This window comes from Podarcis gaigeae (genome assembly GCF_964106915.1).
Source record: "Podarcis gaigeae genome assembly, chromosome: 6".
NCBI classification, from domain to species: domain Eukaryota; kingdom Metazoa; phylum Chordata; class Lepidosauria; order Squamata; family Lacertidae; genus Podarcis; species Podarcis gaigeae.
In genome coordinates, this window is record NC_139682.1 from 37,847,461 (window position 1) to 37,856,984 (window position 9,524).

The following is a 9,524-nucleotide window of genomic DNA, read 5'->3' on the forward strand; positions in this document are numbered from 1 at the left end:
CAAATAAATTCAAAAGAGACTGCAAGCCTGATAAAGGCCAGGCAATCTCTTTTGAGCCATTCTTCTAATTCTGCTTTTTCTTATCTCGATGCATTGTATTGCTTTCTGCCCATTGAGTCAATTTCAATTCAACTCTTGGATGCATCCTGATAATTACCTGGCCTAGTCTAATTCCCTGAGGTCTCAAAATGCAAAGCAATTCTTTGTAAGACAGAGATTGCTTTTTACTCTGAGCTGTAACAAAAATAAGGAAAGGCACTGGCGTGATGCAATCGGACAGAACTTCCGTGCAGGTCCATTCTATACCAGAATTATTTATTTCACATATAAATATGCACCAAGTAGCAGCAGCTGAAGGGCTAGGCTTTTCTTGAGGTGAACACTGGGTTATATCTTCATTTCATCCATATTTTATTATGAGGGTCTTTTTGTTTTCCCCGTCCCATCCTAGTTGTGGAACATCCTACTCAGAGAGGCTCACCTGGTACTTCCATTATATTTATTTATTTTCAACATATTTTGTTAAAAACATCATGCAGCATTTGAAACGATTATATTACAGCAAAGAAAAGCTAATAAGGTAGACTCTGCATATATCTGCCCACTTTTACAGACCAGTATTAACAAAGAGTTCCAGGAAGAATAAGAAAATTGATAATCTACTCTTTTCCAAGTAGTCCTTGGGCATGACTGAAACAATATCAAAGGAATCTAAAATATACAGCAACTTAAAATGTGTAAAGCAGTAACAGGAAAAACTAAAATTCCATTCTGCAGGAGAAGGGTATTGCTATCAAGCAATTCATATACATACCAGTTTTTATAGTTTTCTTTAGTCCCAGGTGAAGACCATTTTATTCTTCCAAGTCTTTTAATTTTAATTACAAGTTTTAGTTCATATAGATTTGGGCACAAACAGCTTTTTGTGGTTTAAAGGAGTGAGTTTTATATGACCATTTTTGCTGGTTTTGGTATTTTATGTTTGCTTGCTTTTGCTGAGTTTTTATATTATTTGTATTTGTGTATTTTATTAATTCTTATCAACTGCCCAGAGGATTTTGATTTGTGCATTGAAGTCAAATAAAAGTACTGAATAAAATGCACTGAAACAGAAATTCTGATTGGCTGATGTGGTCTGGTCATGGAATCTGACTCCTGAACGGCATACTTTTCAAAGGATTCAGAGGTGAGTATATTATTTGCAATGCAAGAAAACGGTTTTTGGCTCAGCTCTACTCAGAGGCCGTGAGAGACTCAATAAATGAAATCCTCTCACATATTTGCCTTCTAAATCTCTCTGTCCTGGACTGGTCCCCCCCCCCCAATAGATTCAGCTCCTTGAAAATGCACCATAGTGCTGCCTCACCCATGCAGTTAAAAAAGGAGAAAGGGCTTCAGTCCAATGCTTTAAGTTGCTTGGCTGCTGTGAGTCTTCATTTATCTTTGCTGAAAGAAATTTCAATATTTTATGAAAAAGCATTTGAATACAGGGAAAGACTTCTGGCAAACACCAGCATAATTTAGCCATGATTTAACTGCTCCTTTCACTGACTTGTTAAATTACACCACTCCATCATTTACCCTATGGGCCTTCCCTCATCCCATCATGCTCATCCCATTACTTATTAACTCCCACACAATGTGTGGAAGAGGCAGAAATGCACAATACAAATCTTTCTGAGGGCTGATTTAATAACCCCTCAATGCCTGAAGCAACCTAGGATGGCATTCAGGCATTCTGTATTTCCATTGTGTGTCTGCATGTGTGTGTGTGTTTCCTTTGTCCAGAATGTGAAGCAAGGCACCTGATTTTCAAACTGGATAGTTCTTGACCCAATATTGTGTAGGGAGTGTGATTTTGCAAGTCACAAGATGTTCCTTGCATAGTAACTCATTGTTGTAATTCACGGATACATGCCCATGAATTTCACTGAACGACCAAAATGGCATCTCTGCAAGACCCCTCCAAATATATTTTTATTGCGAAGTCATGATTATTTGTGCACACGATGGTATCAGGGTAGTGATACTGTGCCTGCAACAGTTTTGGAGCAGACATACTGCATTTCCAGTTAGGGCATGTCCTGTCTTTTCTCCTAAAACCCTCTCACTTTTAAAACCACAAATGTTCCATGTTTGTTTGTTTTTCTCCTGCTTTTGTTGCACAACAGCACAGGAGTGCCTCTCTGGATGGCAATAATGTGATATCATTCAGGAAACAATGCAGAAAAACTAATAAAGCGAAAGCTGTGCAGACAGTCTAGTATAAACCCATTAGTAATGCACTATTAATCCATCAGGGACATGTTGCAGAATATACCTGCAAACAAACAAACAAACACTAGTCTGAAGAGGCCCCACGTGTGTGTGTGTGTGTATGGTGTGTGTGTGTATATATATATATATATATAGGTGTGTGTGTGTGTGTGTGTGTGTGTGAGTTAAAGTTTAAACATATACCCGTGGCAAGGGAAGGCTAGTACTTTATTGCATTTTTTCCTCAGGCAGAAACAAAAGTGACTACTTAGGGATGAGCCTCTTTTTATTTCCTAAAATCTGTATTGGATGTTTTAGCCATCCCACCACATATTTATCTTTAAACTTATGAGAGTTAGGAAGTTAGCACCACATAAAATGGATGGCCTTATTGGCTCTAACTAGACCCTCAGGGGAGCCTGCAATAAAGGTTCTCAAGAGCACCCACAACATGGGAATGGCTACATCAGATGAGACAATCATATAGCTCTCTTGTGTGAATAGTGTCAACACGTAAGGCTATTTACATGCTACAGCTGAAATGAGTGTGTGGGGAAAAGTAACGAAGGCTGAAATCCTACATACACACATGTGGGAGTCAGTCTTCTTGAAGTCAACATTCATTCCAGTTCCTCACCCCTTTTGTGAAGATAGAAGTGCTTAGGACATGCCTAAATAGACAGCTAGCTGAGGGCTGGCACTGACAGCAGAAAGCTTTACTGGTGAAAGGGGTTAGCAAGTTATAAGTGTTCTATTCTTTGACTAATGCATGTGAGCCTGTCAGAATAGGTAGACCAGCTCTAGAGGTATAAGGTTTTGTCTCCAGTGCCAATCAAGTAGGCATCCATTATGAAGACTTTGTGCAATCTCATGAATCTAACCCCAGTCTCTGCTTACAGTTACCTTGGGAGATGCAGTTATTAGAGGGTGTGGAATGAGGTTTCCATGAACAACAAAGGAATGCATAGTTTGCCATATAAGTAGCAACCCATTAGTCACACCTTCAAAGTATTGTTTTGATTCATATCTTAAAGGACAGGGGTGGACCATCCTCCTGGAAGAAAAATTAGGACACCTCCTGTTTTGAAGTTCTGCCTATTTTTCTTTAAAAACAAACAAAACAGAAACCTTTTCATGTTTCTGAAATGTTTCATTTTTCCACTGCAGGGTGAACTGAAGCTATTTCACCTGAAGTATCTCATAACTTTGGGCAGGGTGGAGATGGGCAGGGGGTGAAACAACCACTGGCTTTAAATTGCCAAAATAGGATGAAAACAGATGACTAGTCGTAACATCATGCTTTTCCACCCATCCTTCCATGGCTTTGAGGGGGCTGTTTAATTAATGTCAGCTTTCATCGGTTCTCATTATAATCTTACAGGAATGTTGAAAAGTAAAATTTTAAAGTTTTTAAAGCAATTTAAAACATATACAAACTGGTCTACATGTTACATTCCCTGTGGGGATCACCATCAGTGTGGAAAAAGCTCCATTCCTTGATCCAGTGTGTACTTCCAATCCTCAAACTTGTCACATGCACCGACTCCACCAGGAAGGCAGAGTGTCACTTAAAGCTCTAACCTTTAGGCATTTTTGCCACCAACTTTACATAGAATGTCCCTGGTTTATGAGGTCAGGCAGGCCACATAGCCTTTGGAGAGATCAACCTGGAAACAGGTAAACTGCCCTGTTGATTTCTCAGACAACACATGGAAAGCCACACATGTCTTACACTGGCCTTCCCTGTGACCCACTGTAAGATGGCCAGCACCCCCTATGGGATTTATACTGCCTTCAGCACCTTTTTCTGCATTTCTCTATAGCTCTCCAAAGAGCTGGAGTGCAATTAGCAGTACTAATTAGCTAGGGGGCAAGGGGGGATGCAGGATGGGATCACTGAGATCCCAGCATTCACCTTTCCACCATCCAATTGATTGGGACATCAAGAGCTAGTTTGCATGTCAAGATACCCCCTGTATTCAAATGTAGGTGTAAGACTCATGCTGGATCTGACCAAGTACACCACAGGCAATTTGCCACTGAAAAATTACACCTGTTGAGTAGAAAATTTACCACGGGTGTGCTGTTTTCAGTTACATGTCATGGAGCTCTCAAGCTCCAACAATGGAGCATGTGAGCCTACGGAGCAGCAAGAGGAGGACTTATATTAATGGTCCATGAACCCTGGAATGTATGCTGGTTGAAGCTGATGTCCAACTGTGTTTATATTTTGTAAACTGCTCCATGTGGAGTGGCCTGAGGCACCCTAGAGACATCTGACATGGCATGTCCATACCTACAACCAATTCCTATCACAATTAATACATGCAATCACGGTGATACATTTTCGCCTTGTTACTCATGCATATTCTTGTCAGGACACGGCATTAGTATCTATAGATCAGAGTTAGTCAACATGGTGTTCTTCAGGTGTTATCAAATCACAACTTCCAATTGGCCAGCATAGCCAACGGTCAGGGATGATGGGCATTGTAGCCCAATAACATTTGGGTGGGACGATGTTGGCTGCCTCAGCTTTAGGTAATGTGGGCCAAACATTATTTTCTCCACAGGACATGACTGCAAATACTCCATGTAGAGCAATTTGCAAATATCTGAACCATCTGTACGTCTCTGTTAAGTACAAGTTGTTTGAGACCTGGGATAGAAATCAGAATGATGGCCTAGTTAGAAGGGATGGCAACAGACCATTGTATCAGTATTTGGTCTGTCACATCTAGTTTCAGTCTTCAATAGCCTTTTGGGTGGTTGTATGTTATCCTCAGGTAGGGTTTTATTCATTCCTCTTTTTCCTCAACGAAAGAACACTGGGAAATGCTTTGTTTTCTTTTATCTTGAAAATAAGTCACACTGCTGAGAGATTTTACATTTTTGTTCTAGCACTGAAGCCTCTGGGCTCTCCCCAAACTGCTAGCAGTATTGGGATTTAACTGTTTTATGTCTGTTGTTTGATCTTATCTGTCATACTTACAACATATTTTACTATCATCATATATTAACATTTGCAAATACTCGTTCCCCTCCTTCCTTGTTGATTTACACAGCATGCTCCCATAGGCTTAGGAGGAGTTTAAAGTGAGCCAGCTCTTACTCATGCCTATAGCCCTGAATCAAGCAGTTGGACATAACTGTGGAAGCAGGATTATTCACACAACTAGGAGTGTTTAAAAAGTGAGCCTCAACTTGTTTCCCCCTTTAGGATTTGGCTTCAGTTCTCAAAGATCTAAATCGTACTAATCCCCAAAGGGTAAAGTTCCGGCCTGCTTGTTACAGGCTTCCTTCTGAAAGGCTCTTTCCTTGAAAAAGAAAAGAGTCTCTAGGGTGATTGACATTGCAGGGAAAAAAATACTAATCTTGACAAAATCATCTCTAATGTACCAGTTTAACATTAGGCCTGCAAGCTGCAAAGATTCTTCCCAACCACAACCTCTCCATTCACACGGTGGAGTCTATAAAGGTCACTCTCAACACAGTTTTCAGTTTCCATTTTGTAAGTTTGGGGAAGGGGTGGGAAAGCAGGCTGATTGCCCACAGGTCATATTTCATTGCTCTATGTGAGTGGAGGAATGGTGTGATCATTCTATGGGTTGGTCACCATGAGGTAGTATCACTTATGGTTGCAGTTCAGAATGAAGTGGAATTTGCTCTTGCTTGGTATTTTCTGTTGGCATGTTAAGCCAACATAGTACTATGTATCACTAGCTAATGAAACTTTGGGGGTCAATCACATTTTTTCACTGTTGTCTCAATAAGCTATATTCTTCTAAATGTTTCATAACTATATGCCTCATTCCATGCCCAATAAGCATGGGATGCCTTTGCCAGGTGGTGCTGTAGCCCATAAATTACAGGAAAGTACTGAGCAATTTGCCCAATATCCTGTCTGCATGGGCTCATGGGAAAAAGCTGTCCCATGAGCCCTTGCACAGGGGGAGGAGAGGAAAGCCTATATAAGGCTGCTTCCCCTGGAGGTTTGGGCCATTTTGCCTCAAGAGCTTCCTGCCCACCCACCCTCAGGTTAGAGCCTTCACTGAGCAATTTTGGGTTGCTGGCTGACAGGGCCAGAAATGATTTTCCCCCCTCACAACCTGATTGGCACTTGGTGGTTTTTTTTAACCTTTTCCTTAGTGAAATTATTGCATTCCTTTGTTAGGTAACAGAACATTGCATGGGGGTGTAAATGGCATTGGGCAGGATCAACATAGCATAGGGGGGGGCATTCACCACAACACCCCCAAGCTCGGGTAAGGGTGTCTGCCTGGTTGGAATCTGCACCCTAGTTGCTCAGTGAGACATTGCTTGCCTGGCTTGCATCACGGCATCACCTGCCTGGGCAACCAAGGCTTTCAGATATTATTCAACCCTTTCACCTATCACTGTGTTCTGGGGTTCCCTTGCAGAATCAGATCCACTACCTCTTGCCAGATATCAGAAAGTGATGTGGTACCAAACACAAGCCTTTCGTACTGATTCAGGCCTTTGGAGATGTTGAATGTGAGGTATGCCTTAGTATCTTCTTCCACTTCCATTTGCAGAATGGTCTGTGACTAATAAATCTTGTTGAACTGTTTGCCACCTGTTGTTAATGTGGCAAATACATCATGCTGCTGTAAAGGATCGTTTTCGACCTTCAGGACTAGGTTTATGGTAACACTAATCTCCACACAGCTTTATGGTCCCACTTATTGATGGGACAATCAAAGATGTTCACTTAGCCTCTTTTTGAGAATGAGCCAGATTTTCCAAATGGTGCAGTTGGCAATCTACCTCTGGGCACAGGCAACAAGGAACAGGTCTGACACTGTTAAATTTGAGCAGTGCTTTTCACACCATGTTACTTTGGTTTCTAGAAGTTTTATGGCTCCTGCCCCTGCATTTAAAGCTTCTGAAATCTGTTTCAATATAGTTTAAACAAGTTCCCCCCTCTCTCTTTTAACAGGATACTGTTGGTGTTATTGCAGCATCTCTATAGATTTCCAGTTGAAGGAAGGTCTATTTACTCAGTCACATCCTCATACGTGCTAATCCCCTTTCTAATGATATACCACCCTTCTGAAGCTCTGCTCATTTTTCTTTAAAAACAAAACTCAGTACATCATCAGAATCTGGGCTCATGATCTAGCTTTCCTGGTCATGATTCATCTGGAGAGAGCTAAACCATGATCAGATGATGCACTAAGCAAACCCATGGTTTAGCTCAGCACAGCAGCAGAATAACCAGGAGCAACAAATTCACTCTTCCGCAAACTCATGTGTTCAGACTAAGCCATGGCTTGGCTATCCTACTCATACAGTCTTGAGTTAATACTATCTGTGCAAAGGAATAGGTACTCCATTTTTTTCTTGCTGGTGCTATGAATTTGACCATTCTGTGTTCCTGAGTTTTGAATATTGCCCCTTTTATTTCACTCCTGGCTTCATGTATGTATGTTTAAACCTGCACTCAGCAGGAACTTGTGATCTCTTTCCACAGTGATAATAAAGGACCATGTCCCAGATGGATTGCCTCTTCTATTCTTTTGTAATTTTTCTTTTTTTAAAATAATAATACTATTTTGCTCCTTTAGTACTGCTTGGGAATTTTACAGTAATCCCTTGCCACAGTTCTGATTGCTACAGCATTTTCAACAGCAAGACTGTGTAAGTGTTTTCCTCAGCTAAAAAATATCTTTTGTATACTCTCATTTGTAAAGTCCACATGCCAATTTGTCTCACAGTGCATCATTAGGCCCCATCCATAAAGTCACAATGTCCTAAAAATCTTTTTAATCCTGCTGCAAGGAACAGATTCATCTTGAAACTGATTCTACTTGTGGAAGCTGAACATTTCTCTGCTATAATCGGAGGCTTTGATGATAAATGCTGCTGAACAATTTTCCCTATCCTTTAAAAAGACTCGCTTGCAGGTTTCTCTTGAGCAATTACATTTGATACAAGACTATAAGTGTTTCCTCCCATAATACTCAATAGTGTTGTTGGGTTTTCTTCCCTCTAGAGGGAATCTATTGGAAGTCAAAACACAGCTCCAGCTTTTCTATAAAAGTCAAGGCTGGACACCCTGCGGTCCTAATGCCATGTGTGTGGCAAGGAGGATGAAACAAGGTGTCAGAAATAGAGCAGGAAGTTGTTTAAGAGGAGTGGCAGAAAAAGAAAGAAAAGGGGCTGGTCCCACCCACTTTTGATTCCAGTCCTGCTACTTTGGCTCCATCCCACCTATTGCTGGTTTGTGCCGGCCCCACCCCCACCAAAGAGAGAGCATGTGTCTGATATAGGGAGATATGGGAAAGTGGATAGGAACATGGGGAAATGGTAACAGAGTGATATCTGAAGTTGAAAGTAAGTATGGGCCATAACTCCCAGCCAGATGAGATCAGATTGTCCCATTATATGCATCCAGTTGGCAACTCAAGACCTATTTGTTTCAACATGGCTTTGAAGCATGAGTGACACCATTGGTATTTGTATAATTTAATGCTGACTTGTCAGCTATACTTTGTACTGTGCTTTTATGTTGTTTTTAATGGTCTAGCTTTGCTGTTAGCTGCTCTCGGCTCTCATAAGAGAAAGGGTGGGAGAGAAGAAATAATAATATCCCTTGAAAATTCCTGCACCTGATCTCAAATGCCAACCATATATTAAGCCTTGTTAAAGGGGTTCATCTCTCCATTTTGTTTTGCTGCTCTGAGTGGTGGAATTGGATGCTTAAATTAGGAGTAGGAAACCAAGTGTCCTTTAGATGTTATTGGAACTGCAACTCCAATCATCCCTGACCAGTGACCAAGCCTTCCACCCAGAAGTTCAGAGTTGCCTTCTATCCACTTATGTCCTCATGAAGAAAAAGGACCTGAGTGGAGTATATACTCATGGATACTCTATGCTGGGGCTCAGGCTGGTCAGTTCAGTCTCCTCCCCATCTGCCTTTCTTCTCTAAATGACACTCCATTTGCTGTGGGTTCTAGAGGTCAATGAGAAGGTTATCTCCCATTCTGCGTGTGTTTGTTCCCTTTTGTTTAAAACAAACAAATGTTTGTTTTACTTAGGGGTTTGCATACTTTGCATACTTTGGGGCTCACCTGAGCATGTGGGTATCTCCCATTTGTGTTGCAATGCCTCCATATTGATTCCAATACTGTAAGCACACAACCAATCCGAGTTTACTGTTAGAAAGAATGTTGTAAATTATTGTTTAGAGGATGTTAAGACCCTTTTGCAGTAATCATTTGAGAACAGTTCTGGTGAACAGTTGT